This window comes from Cryptomeria japonica, chromosome 7, assembly GCF_030272615.1.
Source record: "Cryptomeria japonica chromosome 7, Sugi_1.0, whole genome shotgun sequence".
NCBI lineage: Eukaryota > Viridiplantae > Streptophyta > Pinopsida > Cupressales > Cupressaceae > Cryptomeria > Cryptomeria japonica.
In genome coordinates this window covers 224,887,671-224,906,708 of record NC_081411.1, presented here as the reverse complement: position 1 = coordinate 224,906,708, position 19,038 = coordinate 224,887,671, and the positions used below count along the sequence as shown (strand labels likewise).

The 19,038-nt window shown below is 33.7% G+C and overlaps 1 pseudogene; it reads left to right on the top strand.

The window, feature by feature from the left end:
• Positions 1-13,779, top strand: part of LOC131028368 (2-methyl-6-phytyl-1,4-hydroquinone methyltransferase, chloroplastic-like) — a 39,633-nt pseudogene extending 25,854 nt beyond the window's left edge.
• Positions 13,780-19,038: the final 5,259 nt, after the last annotated feature.

The window sequence follows — 19,038 nt, the reverse complement described above, 5'->3', positions numbered from 1 at the left end:
CGGTCGTGATTGGCATGTTCAATTGAATCCAGCATTATGGGCATATCGAACTAGCATTCGAACCCCTACAGGTGCAACTCCTTATTCATTGGTCTATGGTGCAGAAGCTATCTTACCTATTGAGGTTGAGATACCATCATTACGAGTTTCCTTGCATAATCTCATCGATGATGAAGCATACAGAGTCTCACGTCTTCAGGAATTAGAGTTACTTGATGAGAAGCGACAAGCTGCATACAATCACCTCAAAGCCTATCAGCAGCGCATGAGTAGAAGCTACAATCACCGAGTTAGATCTCGTACATTTGAGGTAGGTGATCTTGTTCTTCGAGAGAATCCTCGCAACCAACCAAACAGAGAACATCAAGGCAAGTTTGAATCAAATTGGCTCGGCCCATATGTTGTCACTGCTGTATTCGGGTCCGAGGCATATCAGTTGGCTACATCAGACGGAGAACCGCTCGCAGATCCAATCAATAGCATGCACCTCAAACGGTTTTATACCTAAGGTGTACAAGGCATCAGGCTCCCCTGCATATCAGAAAATACCAAAAACATTCAGAAAAATGTCCTAAAGAAAATACCAAAAACATTCAGAAAAATGTCCTAAAGAAAATACAAAAACATTCAAAAAAGTAAAGAAAAATCATGCATCCAAACGGTGAACAACCACTCCAGTGGCACCTTGGGTAAGTACGATGGCGAAAACCTGGCAAACAGGCGCCATTCGTAAAGGCAATGGCTCCAGTATCTTTCAGGCTCGTTGCGATCACATTCATACATACACACATCCATCCATCTAACCATGGCTTGTTATTTGATCTGTAATCCAAGAAAGTACTTCATGCGTCTGGCATCCCGCTTTTTCATAAATCATGTCCAACTTGGGGGCAATGCCCTTACAATCTAGATGATGGAAGTGGATTCTACATTACTGGTGATTCATTGGCAAAAACATTCAAAAATGTCTTGCAAAATCCAAAAACATTCAAAAATGACTCACAAAATCCAAAAACATTCAAAAACTATTACACAAAATCCAAAAACATCGAAAAACCCATCGAAAATCACACAAAAACATGGCAACACCTTGTACATATTCATTCAAGCAGATGCAAAACCAACATTAACACAGTACTCACACAATGACCATTATCAATCGACCACACAATCCACATCCAACAAATCAGAAACTGTCTTTAAAAACAAGGATGCATCCTTCCTTACCAAAACAAAGACAAAAGTGACGTTTTCTTTAACAAGAAAATTATGTTAAGCTATCAAATGCTTGGTTGATTCGTGAGTAATTCATTTGTTTATCTGTATCGGGATCTTTCAGCATTGTTTTGTATCGTTCGCGCATTATTTCCGATGAAGTTCTGGGGCATGTACTAATGGTGTCTACGTGGGAAGTTCACTAAGTTACGTAATCTTATGCCAAATACAGTCATAGATCATTACGGCTTGCTGACTACAGCGTATACCTCGACCATATGAGCATGAACCATTACCAAGGATCCATATTCTTTATTCTTTATGTATATACTATTTTTTTGGAGGTACAATTCTCTTTCTTTGGTTCCTCCTCATCCAAACTGGATAAAGGTTTTATCTCTTATTACGGTATGCACTTGTCTCAGGATATGATCAGTCTAAGATCAAGGAGGACGATCCAAGTCGTGTATGAAAGGAGATAATCCTTGTCTGTTCCGCAAGCAATACTCAGGTCAACTTGATCCATTATATCAAGTTGCTTGTATTAACTTGCTATATCAAAATCCATGTAAGAAATACTTTGGTCATCTTGAATCTTTATGTCAAGTTGCTTGTATTTTCTTACAACATTTTAAAGCTCAATGATGAAAAATAAAGCACCATGGATCGTCATTCCATCTCATCTATATATATTGCATTTCGTTGCATTCCATCCATCCATACATTCATAAATAGTTGCATATCATTCATACATAGTAATGACAATGGATACTCTATTTTCCTCTTCTTCCATAGGAATGTAATAGGTCCTCCATTTCTTCTATTTAACATTGAAGCCCCCCCACCCTCCCCATCTCAACAATCAACATCACATACCCTACATCGTGTCCCAATCAACCTAATCAAGCCACATTCATCACCATCCATCTCTAAATAGGAGGGATTGTGTTTCCTATCCTAATCCATCCAATAAGTCAAGAAAGTTACTCTATCTGCACAGATACATCGACTCCCACACACCTAGACTATCAACAGATACTCTGATCACGTATCTTCGGGTCTCAACAGGTAATCGATTATGGTAATCCTAGACTACATCAGGCATTTATCATAATGACCTAGTCTCAACGGGACTACCATGATTCCCCACAACCATCCATCACACGCACATACTATCAATTGATCAACCAATCAAACACAATCCAACGGACAATTACATCAATTGTCTACGTCTCAATGAGTATTTTGCTTCATATACCTTGACTTCATCGGGCAATTACATCAATTGTCTAAGTCACATCAGGTCACTTTGATTCACTTACTCAGACTTTATCATGTCCAAGCGACCAACTGACATCAACTGTCACACTTTGACTTGACTGGGGCAATTAAACCGATTGCACCAGATTGTCCAACCAATTTTGATCAATTGTATAGCATCAATCCAAACCCCACACTACATCTGCTATGTATCTCTTGCATGACCTCAGGGTACTCGTTGGCTTGTTGTTTCTTCATATTCACTCCATTTTCTCCCATTCTTTCATCATTAGTTCTAATTTCTTCTATTCTACCTCCCCTCCGCTTTTCATTCTTTTTCGAGAGATCGCCCGATTTTTCAAAAAAATTTGGCCCATCCCTCGAGGGGGCATACCACCCATTAAATTTACATTTTATGGGGCATTTCTTCACACCTATTTTTCTTTCTTTGAAACGACGCGATAAACTGCACCGTCTCAAAGAGGGGCAAATGTAGTCACATAAATCTGTCCACTTAATTAAATGAATACTTAGTATTTATTTGATTATTTAACCATCAATTAATAATTAATTAAATTAATATTTAATTAATTCATCTTAACCCTCTTCTCCTATTAATTAAATAAATTATTCAATTTATTTGATTTAATTCACTTAACCAAATTCATACCATTAATTAAATAAATAAATCATATTTGTTTAATTAAATCTTCTCTCACATTTAAATAAATTAATATTTATTTAAATCCCCCAAAATCCCACCTCTCACATTTAAATAAATTAATATTTATTTAAATCCCACAAAATCCCACTTCTCACATTTAAATAAATAAATCATTTATTTAAATCACCTTTATCCTCCACCCACTTGTATTTTCCTACAAAAGCAAGTTGCACAATTATTTTAAATAAATAATTTATTTAAATCACCTTTATCCTCCCCCCACTTGTATTTTCCTACAAAAGCAAGTTGCACAACTATTTTAAATAAATTATTTATTTAAAATCCTATTTATCCTCACCCACTTGAAACCTTTAATGGTTTCCCTTAAAGTATTCAAACTTGATGGCTTTAAAGTCTTCAAACTTGATGGCTTCCTTCTATAGTCTTCTTAAGACTTTAATGGTTTTCCTTAAAGTCTTCAAGCCTTTAATGGTTCCCCTCAAAGTCTTCAAGCATTTTAATGCTTTATCTTCCTTTTTCTCATTTAAATAAATTAATATTTATTTGAATATTTATCCAAATACAACTTGCACACATTTATTGAAATAAATGAATTTTTATTTTAATAAAATCCTATTTTCCCTCACCCACCAAATCCACTTGCAAAATCTAATCCCCTTCTAGATTCTTCTAACCCCTTCCTAATTAACTTAATCCATCCCCTAATTATTGTCACATTCCTAAGCAAAATGGAGTCACTTCTCAAAGCCTAAAAGTCTTTGATAACCATTAAAGGCTTTCAACCTTCAACCACTAAATGTCTCAAAGTCTTGGATAACCTTTGAAAGCTTCCAACCTTCAACCACTTAATCCACAAAGTCTTCAAAAACCATTAATGGTTACCTCAAACCCTCCCACATGGTTAAAACATTTGTTTTGACTCAACCTCTACCCAACCCAAGGGTCTCATCAAGCCTTTAATGCTTTGACCATGATTATCTCTTAATCATTTGCACAAAGGTTTATCCTTGCATTAACTCCTAATCCAGTGGGTAATCCTAATTTAGGCTTGACCCTTACCTTCTAGATAACCATGAGGTCTCCTCAGGCATTTAATGTCTCCAACCTCTTCTCTCAACCCAATCTTATGTTGACACTTGTCACCATTTCATTGGTGCAAATTGTGCACATGGATCCCCAACTTTCAAGCTTGACCCTTGATTAAACCTTTCAATCCTGACCATCCATTGCTCCATTTTTCCTATAAATAGAGCCCATTCCTTCATAATCCAGATCCTGAAAACTTGTAAGCATTTAGACTATAGACATTTTAGAGAGCATTTAGCATAGCATAACTAAAATCTTGTCTTTTTGGTAAAATCAATCATTTTAGCATCAATAGCATAGTATTTAGCTTTTCATTTCATATTTGAAGCTTAATATTAAATCTCAATCCTCCATAAGCATCCATAGTGCAAAAAGCTGTTGAGAGCTACACTCATTTGGGACTTGGAGAGGAGAGGAACAAGGGAGGAGCAACTATGAGCATCTTGATTAGCTATTTTATTCTATGTTTATATGCTTTCTATTTCATGCTTAATATCTCTCTTGATATGCTTGTTTAGGATAATCTTTTGTTGCTAACACTAATGTTTGTTTCTTGTGCTCTTGTGTGTGTTGCCATCAAACAGATTTTCTAATCCTTTTTGCAGAGCATCACCATTCACAGTTCCATTCCATGCATTTTTCCCACAATGCAATTACAAATTTGAGAACTATGGCATGCTTGAAGACAACACTGCTAACTGCACTAGGTGTCACAAAAAAGTCAACTATGTATACTCACTTTAGCTGAACACAATACTTACAACCAAAAATAAAGAAACTATACAATGTTCTCTTGATAAGTCCACAGTTGAACAATTGTTGCTAACACTTCGAAATACTACATATGAAGATTACAAAGAAGACAAATCAAGAGTTATCTTCATTCTACGTGAATTTACAACAAAAGGCCACTTCACTCTCAACCAAAACAACCTCATTACTCATGCCTTTGTTCTTCATGAATGATTTCTACAAAAAGGTAAACATGATACATTACATTAACCTTTATACATTTCAAACATTTTTATTAACTCTATATTATAACAAATACTAATTTACAAACAATAAAACCAATTTATGTTTTGCAGGAAGGACACAATCTCTAAGGCATAAATCACGGATACTTGTCATATGGAAGAACTGTTGTCAAATAGACTACTACTGGTTAACAAATCAAAGCAAATTAGATACAAATTTGCTTTCTCTGTTTAAAACTTTATATTTATCTTGCACTCTAGAAATTGTTGCCTACATAAATGTTGCACTATAACAGTCAACAACTCTTTTTTAAAAGTACCTAATGTTCAAAAGACAAATTAATTATAATATGCACTATCTGATAAGATAAATTATTATACTAAGTTGTCCATTTCTTCTCTGTGTTTAACCTCTCAAACAAAACTAATTTCCGCAGTTACAATATATGCATGTTCTATTCAGTATTTCATAGACAATTTCATCATGTCAAAGATTGTCTTCTTTTCCAACTAATTTTCGCACTTACAATATATGTTTGTTCTACTTGAAATATACCAATGTTCATTGTTTGCTACCTGGTTTCCAACTTTCCCAATTTTTTATTTCTATGCATACAAGTAAATCTTGTCTTGGTATAAGATCTCATATACTAGTTTATGAACCAAAACAACATGAAAATCAAAAGATCATGTGCATAATTGAACATAAAATTGAACTTATTATGAGCTCATTGGACAAAAAGTTAAAGATATGCCCACGTTATCAAATGCTTTTTCCTAAGTTCTTAGTTCGAGAGGTGGCTCCTCTCTTATAATTAACATAATCTCTTGTTCAATTTATTTGTTTAATTGTCTTTTTTTGTGAATTGTGGTCGTACATAATAATTGCAAATGAATTGAACATAAAACTCTATACCAATTTGAATATTTATTACATTAAAATATCAACTCCTTGTACAAGAACTTAAATACAATGCCTATATTGCAGTCAATCATTTGTTTCCTACTCATCTAACTCAATTAATTACCTTGTTCAATTCTTCGATTGTTTGTCAACAAACTAAAACATCTCGGCAGGAACTTGACGCTTTGCGTCTCTTGTTAGTTAAAGTAATTTTCAAATATGTTGTGATTATTTATATATGATAGTGAAAATTTATTTATATTTGTATTTTTTAGTTAATATTTAAAATTTATGTTTAATTAGTTAATTTAAGTTTTCACAAAATTTAAATCTTTTTAATAATTATTATAAATCAAATTTGCTTTTAATTATGTAGATATACATTTCAAGCCTAGTATTTTGATTAGTATTGTCTCATTATTTGTAAGAGGGGATGTAATAATTAAACATTCAATGTTGATAATTAAATAAAATCTATCTATTAGATTGAAAAGGCAACAAAGCATACACTATCACATTGACATACCAACAAAATTTGACTTGTGCACTACTTTTTCCTAGTGTACAATTATTTTTTGAGCCCCCTTTTTTAGATACCTCAACAAAAAAAACGCAACATTAATAATGGGTCATAATGATGGCAAAACAAAAAAAAATATTCCACATCTCCAATCTAGATTTTTAGTGTTAAGATCACATACATTATCATGTGAATCTAGAAACTAAAAACACACCATGCACGTTGAACCTTTTTTAACATCTATTATGATATATCAAAAGAAAGCATATTGCTTGCATAAATTTAATGAATTATAACAATGGTGAAACAAAAAATTTAAATTTTAACCATAAACATCACATACATTATCACGTGAAACCATATACTTAAAATGTACCACTATCAAAGCCTCTCAAATGCTTACCTCTCTCATTTTAAAATTTTAATATTCATATGAATTTATTAATAGACATTTTGACACATTATTGAATATGGGTATTTATTGAATTAATTAATAGACATTTTAACACATGTTGAGTGTAAGGAAGTTAAGTAACAGAACAACTTCCTACACTAACCTTGAGAGGAGGATAATGCAAAAACTTTTATAGATCGTCACAACAGTCATAGAAAATTAACGTAAATAGACATAAAAACATATTACAAAATACTTGCAGAGCAAGCTCTTTGCAAGAGTACCACTAATCAGAGATTTAGAGGTAACTCAATAGCCATAAGTCTCTTGCACACAACCTCTATCTCACACACCTCACATATAGGAGATATAATACAAGAAACCGTCAAATGGTATTACAAAACCATGGGCTAAAACCACCCAATAAAGTATAGCCGACCTTATCTCCAATCTAGATGACCTATGACATGTTAAAACACGCATCAACACGTGTCCCTCCCTTTTACAACTCATTTATGGGTTTGATGCAAATTATATTTCCTATTTCACAAGTACAAACTTTCAGAAGCCATAACTTGTGGACCGGGTGTCCGATTGATGAACCATTTGAAGCGTCGAAAATCTTGCAAAGTTCACTATCACCTTATAAACCACTACACCATTTATGCCCCCTTTTCAAGGCATTTCAAAGGGTCTAAATTTTTTAAAATTAAGTTTAAACCTTTCATTGCACCCCTCCAAAATAGAAACTTTAATATCTTCAAAACTAGTTGTGATCTTGCGACAAAAATTTACCAGCATGCTTATCTAACCAACCAGAAGCTTCTGCAACAATTTCACACCATTTCATGCTCAAATAAAAAATTACTATAAATAGTAACCTCATGTAAATGCAAGGTTGAGACACCATTTTCCTAACATTCTCCCACTTATCGAACACTTTGCAAGAGCAAAGGGAGTATCAACACAATAAATTAATTGCTAGGGGCCATAAGGCCCATAGAATCCAAACACCATCTGAATTTCTCTATGCTCATAGCCTTAGTTAAAGAATCTGCAACATTCATCAAAGTTTCTACCTTAACCAATTTCACCTTGCCATCTCTGACCATATCTCTAACAAAATGATACTGAAAATCAATGTGTTTGGTCCAGACATGAAATGTTGGGTTCTTAGCTAGGCAGATCACACTCTAATTGTCACAATAAACTGTCACTACTTCTTGTTTTATTTCAATATCTGAACACAATCTCTTAATCCAAATGGCTTCTTTACAAGAATGAGTAGCTGCCATATATTCTGCTTCAGTAGTGGACAAAGCAACCACAACCTGTCACTTACTCATCGAGCTAATTGCACCACCAAATAAAGTAAACACATAAGTATTGGTGGATCTTTTGCTATCAATATCACCTACCCACTCTGAATCCACATAACCATGAATATCAAGGGAGATCACGTCTCCAACCGAATTGCCATGATAACACAAATAATACTCTGAGGTACCCTTCAAATATCTAAAGACTCTTTTGACTACATCCCAATGAACTTTACCAGGATTAAACATATATCTGGAAAGAACTCCCACTGCTTGGGAAAGGTTTGATCTAGTACAGACCATAGTATACATCAAACTTCCAACTGCACTCTAGTAAGACACTTTTCTCATGTCTTACATCTTCAATCGGGATATAGGACAATCTACAACAGATAATTTTGTTCCAACTATAAAAGGAACACACAATGGTCTACAATCCTGCATGTTGAACCTCTATAACACTGAATTCACATACTTACTCTAGCCTAGCCATAGCTTCATGTTCACTCTATCTCTTTTGAATTTCATCCCAAGGATGTTCTTTGTCGCACCAAGATCTTTCATTTCAAATTTAGCAGTGAGGTGAGACTTCAGTTCTAAAATCATACCTTGCCCTTTCCCAATGAATAACATATCATCAACATACAATGCAATGTATAGGAAATGATCACCATCAGATTTATAATAAACACATTGATCTAATTTAGAACACTCAAATCCCAAACTCAATACATATGTATCAAATTTCTGGTACCACATCCTAGGACTCTGTTTGAGTCCATACAAAGATTTCTTTAATTTACAGACCAAATTAATTTTACCATTCACCACATAGTGCTTTTGTTGTGTCATATAAATATCCTCCTCCAAATTTCCATGAAGGAAAATAGTTTTCACATCCATTTGAAAAACATCTAAATCATTAGCAACAACAATAGAAAAAAATATCTAATGGATGTCATTTTTGCAACAAGAGAAAATATCTCACCATAATCAACACCCTCAACCTGAGAGTAGCCTTTTGCAACCAACCTTGCTTTATACTTCTCAATGCTTCCATCTGAACCAATATTTTTCTTGAACACCCATTTACAACCAATAGGTTTCCATCCTTCAAGCAATGGTACAAGATCCCATCTATCATTCTTTTTCAAAGCTAACATTTTTCTTCTTCCATAGCAATCTTTCAGGATTCTACATCATTCATACCTAATGCCTCTTCTATAGATCTAGGTTCATCCACATTAGTATTCAAAGAAAAAATACATCTCCAATCATTAGGTGAATACCTTTCAAGTGGTTGTCTATGTCTCGTAGACCTTCAAACAAGTTGAGTTGGAGGTTCTTCCTCCTCTTTTGAAGATTCAAAGCTAGAAAAGCTCTCCTCAACTTCTTTCCTATCTAGGGGTCTCGATGCAACTCTTTTAGGTGTAGAAGGGAATTGCATTACATCTTCCTGTTTATCTAATCTAGCTGCAATGTAATAGAAGGAGACTTAATTTCTCTAAAAATAACACTTCTACTATGTATTACCTTTTGTGCAATAGGGTCCCAAAGCTTGTATCCGTTCACACCATAATTGTACCCGATGAAGATACATTTCACATCCTTGTTCTCCAACTTTGTCCGCTTCTCCTTTGGCACATGTGCATATGCCTTGGAACCAAAAACTCTAAGATGCTTCCATAGATGTTTTATCAACAAGGGTTAATGTAGGAGACCTATTAATCAAGTAGCAAGCAGTGGTAACAACTTCAACCTAAAACTTTTTTCCTATACCAACACCACTCAACATACTCCTAACCTTCTCCATTAGTGTCATGTTCATTCTTTCTACAACTCCATTCTACTATGGAGAATATAGAGTTGTCTTTTGTATATTAATGCCACAATCTTTACAAAAACTATCAAAATAATTAGAGAAAAAATCACTGCCATTATCAATCCTCAAACATTTAATTTTCTTTCTAGTCTACAACTCAACCATTGCTTTAAATTCTTTAAATTGACTAAAAACTTTAGATTTACTCTTTAGAAAATATACCCATGTCCTTCTACTAAAATCATCAATAAATGAAACATAATATGTGGATTTTATAATTGAAGGAACATCTATAGGACCAAACACATCAAAATGAATAAGATCCAAAACACCACAAGTTTTATGAGAACTCAAGTAAAACTGAAAACGGTTTTGTTTTCTATAAATGCAATGCTCACAGAAATCAAAGTCAAGATCACAATCATTCAAACCTTCAACAAGGTTTTATTTTTCAAGGTCCTTAGACCCTTTTCTCCAATGTGGCCAAGCCTTTGGTGCCATAACATAGCCTTCTTTGCAAGTAACTTTTCTTCAAAAGAAAGAGAACCCTTAGGTAGCCAAAAGCCATGTCCATCCATTGAAGGTAAAACCCTCAAATCTTCCGATGAAGTATCCATAGATTTACTTTTTACAAAAGTGTTATTACACTCAACAATGTATGCATCTATCTTATACAAAATGTCAAACCTGACACCTCTAGCAATTACCATAGCACCCTTAATCATCTTACATCATGCTTCAAAAAAGACTACCTGCACACTCACATCTATCGGTTTGCTCATAGATAACATATTTCATTTTATCCAAGGATATGCAACATGTTGAAATGTGGCGACTGATCAGCAAAGTACTGTACACTCAGCACGTATCCTCGCCGAGGTCCGGGGCCGGGCCGGGCCCCGGGCAGGGGTTCAGGGGTGGCAGCCCCCGAGAAATTTTTTTTTGCCGTTTTTGTTGATGAAAACCGACATTGTAATAAAACCCTAAAAAAGGCCGACTTTGTTTGTTGCCCTAAAAATGCATGTTATAAGCGGCTGGGATGCTTAAGGCATTGTAAGGTTGATGTACTTTTTTTGCTGGATAATAAGAAAGATTGGACGGTTGTGTATGGTGGACGTAACCCATTCTGGGTGAACCACATTAAATCTCTGTGTTATCTGTGTCCTGTTTTATTTCTTTATCTTTTGTATTTAAATCTGCATATAATTGTTAGTTCATATTTGCTTCGGATCTGCTTGAAACCCTAACACAACACACCATTAATCCTCTTTATTCTACCATCAGAAAACCTGATTCTAACTTTACCTCAACCAACAATGTCTAAATGTGAATCATCACCCAAGTGTACACCTTACCTCCATTAAATTCTTCATATTCAGAAAACCAATCTCTATTGGAAATCATATGAAAATATGCACCTGAGTCAATTAACTAGGCATCATTACCTGCATGAGTCACCAACGTTGCAATGAATGCATCACCATCTTCCTTCTCAGATTCACAATCAGAATCAAACTTCTTTTTCTTCTTCTTTTCTTCTTTGCAATCCTTACAGATGTGACCTGGTTTACTGCAATTCTAGCAAGTGACTTTGGACTTTCCAAGAGATTTCTATCTCCCTCTAGATTTGGACTTATTGTGATTCTCATTCTTCTTGCCTTTCTCCTTAGGTCTTCCATGACAGTTAGGGATTCCTTCAAACTGATGGATGCCTTCCTCCACATCTCTTCACCAAGTAGGGCACTCACCACATCTTCAAACTTCAAAACAATAGAAGTACTACTGATAGCCATAACAAGAGAATCCCACAAATCAAGCAAAGAACAAAGAAAGATATGACATTAATCCTCTTTGTCCATCTTAACACCAACATATACCAATTGAATCACCAACATATTGAATGCTTCCAGGTGGTCTACAATTCGTTCACCTTCCTCCATCTTCAAGGAATACAATTTCTTCCTCGAGAAAAATTGATTTAATAAAAAAATTTCTTGATACATTTCACCAAGCTTAGTCCATAGCTTCTTTGTAGAGTTTTCTTTGTGGACATTGATCAAAATAGAGTCTACCAAGTATAGTATGATTAGACCCTTGGATTTTCAGTCCATAACATCATATTGAGCCACCACAGTAGGATTTAAGGGTCTTTGGACATTCACAGCAACAACATCCCACAAATCTCGATCTATTAGCAAATCTTCCATCTTCAGCTTCCACATCTCAAAGTTAGTTCCATTAAATTTCTCCACCTCTATTCTCCCTGACGAACTTGCCATCTGAAAATTCCTGCAACAAGATCAAAAAGTGTCTTTTGCACAAGCTCCCACTCAAATCTGGATTAGTTCAAAAAACCCAACAACCCACAAATGAAACCAAAGGTGGTCAAGCTCTGATACCACTTTCAAGGAAGTTAAGTAGTGAAACAACTTCCTACACTAACCTTGAGAAGAGGATAATGCAAAAACTTTTACAGATCGTCACAACAGTTACAAAAACTTAATAGAAATAGACATAAAAATATTCATACCACAACACAATGATTTACGTGGGGAAAACCCCTTCAGGAGAAAAAACCCACACTCCAAAAGCCGCCCAATATATTATTCAGCAAACAAAAACATATTACAATATACTTGCAGAGAAATATCTCATAGGAGTACCACTAATCAAAGATTTAGAGGTAACTCAATAGCCATAAGACTCTTACACAACCTCTATCTCACGCACCTCATATATAGGAGATACAATACAAGAAACTGTCAAATGATATTACAAAACCATGGGCTAAAACCACCCAATAAAGTATAGCCGACCTTACCTCCAATCTAAATTCCCTATGACATGTTAAAACACACATCAACACATGTCCCTCCCTTTTACAACTCATTTATGTGTCTGATGCAAATTATATTTCCTATTTCAGGAGTACAAACTTCCGGAGGTCATAACTTGTGAATCAGGTGTCCGATTGACAAACCATTTCAAGTGCTGGAAATCTCGCAAAGTGCTCTACCACCTTGTAAAATTATACACTATTTACACCCACTTTTCAGGGAATTTTGGAAGGTCTAAAGTCCTCAAAATTAAGTTTAAACCTTTCATTGCATCCCTTCAAAACGAAAACTTTAATATCTTCAAAACTAGCTATGATATTGCGAAAAAACTTTACAGGCATGCTTATCTACCCAATCAGAAGGTTCTTAGAGAATTTCACACCATTTTATGCTCAAATAAAAAATCACTATAATAGTAACCTCATGTAATTAAATGCAAGGTTGAGACACCATTTTCTCTTGATATTGAGGAGTTGCAAAAGCTTACAAAGTTGTGAAAGGAGGTGGGAAAGCATGTATTATTGATCCAGTGTATCTAAAACTATGACGATCTCGATTCTTTGTAGACATATTATTTCCAAAGGAGAAGGAATAGATTGAATGGTTTACGAAAGAAGGCTTTGTAGATATTAAACTAAAAAGAGTTGGGCCAAAGTGGTACAGGGGTGCACGTAGATTTGGCTTGATTATTGGTTGTTCCATCACTAGAGTAAAACCAATAAATGAGATTTCTCCATTACAATATCAATTGTTGAAATGACTAAGTACTTCAAACCTCTTGAAAGCCTCAAGTCAATTCTTAGGCATATGGAAAGCTTGGGAACTTGTGTCTCTTCTTCTTGAGTGGAAAGGGCAAGATCTTAGTCATGGCATGAGTTTCTTTGCTTCTTCTATTTAGTGGAATAGATTAATAAATTTTCAAGAGCAATCTCTTTCCACTAATTCTCAACTGCATAGTAAACTCCTGTTCAAAAATGGCATTATAGAATTCAGGGATTTATGGTAGTTCACATCCTTAACTTAGAAAAATGACATGGAACTCAAGAATGATTTTAAGTTGTCCAAAGAACTCATTAATGGCATTCAAAAGGTGCAATATATATATATATATATACACAACTAATACTTTTTCGCCCCATTGCATGCAACTTCTATAAAGATTGAAGCCAGTGTCTAGATTATAATATTGACAACTTCCCTCTTAAACTAATTTACTTCAAACTCATTCCTACAATCCAAATCCAACCAAAACTAAATTTGAAATGGATTTTGAATTGGCTTGAATCCAAATGGTTCAACTTGATCTCTACAATGTGAAATTCAAAGTTGAGGCTAAACCTCGATTTATAGCATAGAAGGTTATTCATTATAAAATTGTTGTGGGAGAACACTCACTTTTCTTACCAAACATTCCACCATATGCCCTTTATGTCACAAGATAAAGACTATTAAACATGCCTTTTGGACCTACAAACATACTCAAAAAATTTGGCAAGCAATCATGACTCTTATTCCAACTTTATTTAACAAAAAATTAAAATAGAAATCATCTCCTTTAGGACTACGCTACTCAAAAAATATGATGTCAGAATTATTTCTTCAATGCATTCTTTTACATATTTGGATGATTTGATGTAAAGATATCTTTTCTAACACTTTTCTTCCAATGGAAGTAATTATGCATGGGTTACTTTAGATATTATTTTGCAACTTGAAACAATTGTTAAAGTCTTCAAGGAGAATCACAACAACAATTCAAATCTCCAAATACAATTATCAAGAGTGCAGTCCCAGCTAGTAGTCATAGATAACTACCACAACAAGCCTCTACTTAAGAAGTTTAATATTATTACTTACAAAATATCTTGTGCTTTGTACTCTATGAGAAAGCTAATAATTTCTCATCTTGTAACATGTCTTTGCTCAAGACTACAACTTTTAGCTATCTTGCTAATGTAATACTCCTTTATATGCAGCCTGTGTTAATACTTGTAGGCTTTTTGGCTTGGAGGTGCCTCCACCAGGCTATTATTTTATATCTTATATATTCTTTTCATTTTAATTAATATATGCATCTTTCTAATTAAAAAAATATGGAAATGACTGGTCTATGTCCTCAACATTCTCCCAAGTAGCATTATCTATAAAATATTGGTTCTATGAGGTTTGAATCTTAAGAAAACCTCATCTCTAATTGCAAATTTCTTGAAGGATTTGTTCTTGTTTGCATAACTTCTCTATCTATCTGTTGCTTCCTTTAGCCTACCCTTGATCATCTTAATTTTGTCTTCTATTTCCTTTAGCTTATCTAGACCAATTATAACCCTATCTTCCACTTTATCCCAACTAATAGGGGTATGATACTTTTCCATGTAGAGAGCTTCAAAAGGATCCATCCCTAAGGATTCTTAATATGAATTATTGTAAGCAAACTCTACTAATTGAAAATATTATTCCTACTTGTATTATTGGTCCATGCAATACTTTATGAGTAGATCTTCAACTATTTGGTTCATTCTCTTAATCTGACCATTTGCTCGTGGATGACAAGTTGTGCTAAAATTTAATTTGGCTCCTAATTTGCATAATGTTGTCCAAAATATAGATAATCTAGATGTCATTAGGGTATCTTGATTTGATAAGATAGTCTCAAGTACCCCATGCAATTAGAAAATTTCTTGGACAAATATTTTAGCTAAGATCAACTTGAACCATCCTTTGGATTCATAGGAATGAAATGTTCTACCTTGGTGAGTTTATCCACAATCACTAAGATAAAATTGTGCTTGTTCTTGGACATAGGCAACCCTTGAATGAAATGCATACTTATCCCTTGACACTTATACACAAGAATATCGTGATGATACAATAGACCTGTTGGATGAACATGCTGAGACTTGGTTCATTAGCATTCTAAACATCAGACCACAAATTCTATCACATCCTTCTTAAGCCTTGGTAAAAAATAAAGTGGCCTCAAATCTACTACCATTTTGTTTACTCCAGGGTGCCCTAAATAAGGTACATAATGAGTCTCTTCCAAAAGAAATTTTCTCTATTCTCCTTGATTTGGAATATACATCCTTCTTTGATATCTCAAGATCCCATTAGGCTTAAACATATTTCCATCAAAATGATAATTTGATGGGTTCTACTCTCAAGCATAGTTCACCATTGAGTAATGTTCATATTCTTTGAGATTGTTCAAAATTTTATGTATTAAGTTAGACCTAGTTGTGGTTATGAATTCTATATATATTTGTCTAATAAGGGTATCGACCACCTTATTCTCATTTCCCTTAATATACTCAATCTTGAAATCATATTCATTGAGGAATTCCAACTATCTCCTTTGTTGAGCATTGATCTTTGTTTGAGTGAAGACATACTTAAGCTCTAGATGATCTATTTTCAACTCAAATGGTTTTCCCAAGAGGTAATGTCTCCACATATATAGAGGATGAATTATTTCTACCAATGCTATATCATATGGTACATAGTTTTGTTCATATTGTTTTAGCTTTGTTGGTTCATAAGCCACCACTTGCCCAATTTTCATGAGCACTTGTCCTACACTTTTTCTTGAACCATCAATTATAATTGTAAAGTATAAGTTTTTAGCTTAGAAACTAGAAGGCTTGCTCACATGTGTCAATCCATTCAAACCATCTCCCTTTTCTTTGGGGTGTGGTAATTAGAGCAAAAATCCTTGAAAACCATTCCATGATTTTTCTATAATTTATGGAAATACCCATAAAACTTCAAACTTCAATGACATTCTAGGGTTTAGGCCATTTCACTATTGCCTTGATCTTCTTTGGATCAACTATTATGCCATCAATTGGGATAATGTGGTCGAAGTAGTGCACCTTCTTTTGATAAAAAATGCACTTGGATAACTTACCAAAAAGTTTGTGATCCCTCAAAATCTTGCAATAATATCCTCAAATGTTTCTCATTTTCTTCAACATATTTCAAGTTAATCAAGATATCATCAATGAATATCAACACAAAGTCACTTCGAAAAAATCTGCATTTTTATCTTTTTCTATATCTCTTGTCTAATTTTCATCCTTCGAGAATACATTACCTTTTGTCTCTTCCCTTCTTTATGTATAGATCATGCCTTTGTCTAATACTTTTGGGGTTTTGCCTCATGTTGTTGCTAATGTTGGGCTTTTCATTAGTTTAGAGTTTATTGCCCATTTAATTTAAATCTCCCTTAGATTTTCTTGACTTTCCTTCAGCTCCTCTGGGTGTTCCTTATTCTTTATATTAACCTTTAATTGGCATTCCTTCAATATGTGTTATGTGCTAATACAAACTTCATAGGCCTTAAGATTTCGATTCAATTCCACCTTTTGTTTCCATGATTCTTGATCCATGATGATCTCCAACTCTTCCAATATCTTTTCATTTGGTTTCATCATTAGACATGCTCTTGCATACACCTTGGTACAATCTCTGATTGCCATATGTTCGTCTATTTTGACAAATTCTCCAATTTATTTTGTTAGGGTTTCTTGAGACTTCTCATTAAAATATTTTGAAGGTAAGTTATAGAAGTGGATCCATGTCGATACTTTCTCAATCTCCTCTACTAGCAGATTAAAGTTTGGCCTCCAATCTACAATTTACCATCTTTCTCCATTATTCGAATGTGATTTTTGCCCTAAACTTTCTTTCTTCTTTTCCGCATTAGGGCAATTTATCGAAAATAAGCTTTTTGGTAATGATGTGATTTTGAATCCTCCCCCCAATTATCTAAACATCATTTCTCAACCCTAGCCTTTGTAGGTCAATCACCAACCTCTTTCATGAAAAAATGCTTTCTCTTAACTAATGCTAGAGTTGTTAAATTTAAATTAATCAATTTAATACTTATTAGTTCCTTTGCATTTAATGAGATTTGGTTCGATCATGTTGCAATCTCTTCTCCTTTTGAGATCCATCAATGATTTTGATTTTGTGTTTTGTTGTTATGTCTATCCCACTCTTCATGATCCCTTTGTGCAATCAGATATCCATCGTATTGTTTGCTTATTGGTTTGAGTCAAGGTAGGTGTTTCACTACTTGCTTTTGAAATGAATGTTGTTTTGTTCTTTTATGCACCATCTTTTTTTGGAACACACAACAACTATTTCATAGATTTTCTAATCTAATATTTTAATGTAGATTTAATATAATAAGAATTATAATATTTTATTATTATATTATGTATAAAAAATATTAAATTATAATTAAATTTATATATTCATACAAATAATAATATATATAAAATATTTAAACCCTAACCTAACATTTAATTATAAATATATTATTATATATAATATTTGATATAATATATTTAATCCTAATTATATATACCTAATTTATTTTGACAATTATCTATATTTTGAGAGTGAAAGAGTGCAGCACTATTCAGCTTCTCTTAACAACTAATAAACAAGCAACACAATTATGTGATAATACTGTTTTTTAGAATATAAATATATTAATATTATTTCAAAAATAAAAAATAAAAACCAAAGAATCACAAGAAATAATGAAAAAGCATTCATTGAATATGCTTTTTGCTCAGAGATTTTATTTGATAAGCCATGAAAACCATGGGGAAGCGTTCAGCAAAAGAGCTCAGATTCTGACATGTGCAAGGTGCAGATTCATTCTGATTGCATGGATAACTTGTAATCATTTCATTCATTCGTATATCCCACCATCTAACAATAAACGGTTGTGATTGTTTTATAGCGATTCGAGATAAATCAGAAGTTTTTATGATACACTACCTGTCCTCCTACATAATGCGTGTGTACCTAGCACATCTGAAATCTTTGTCATTCATTTATATATCCACCAAACAGCATTAATGACTGACCTGGAGAATGTAAATATCCGGCCCTTGTAATAATGATTCTGTATCTTAGGGGCTAAGGTTCAGTGTGATTATTTTTATTCTTAATTTGTATAGTTTACTTTTACAATGGTTTAATATACAAATATTATTTAAAGTAAATT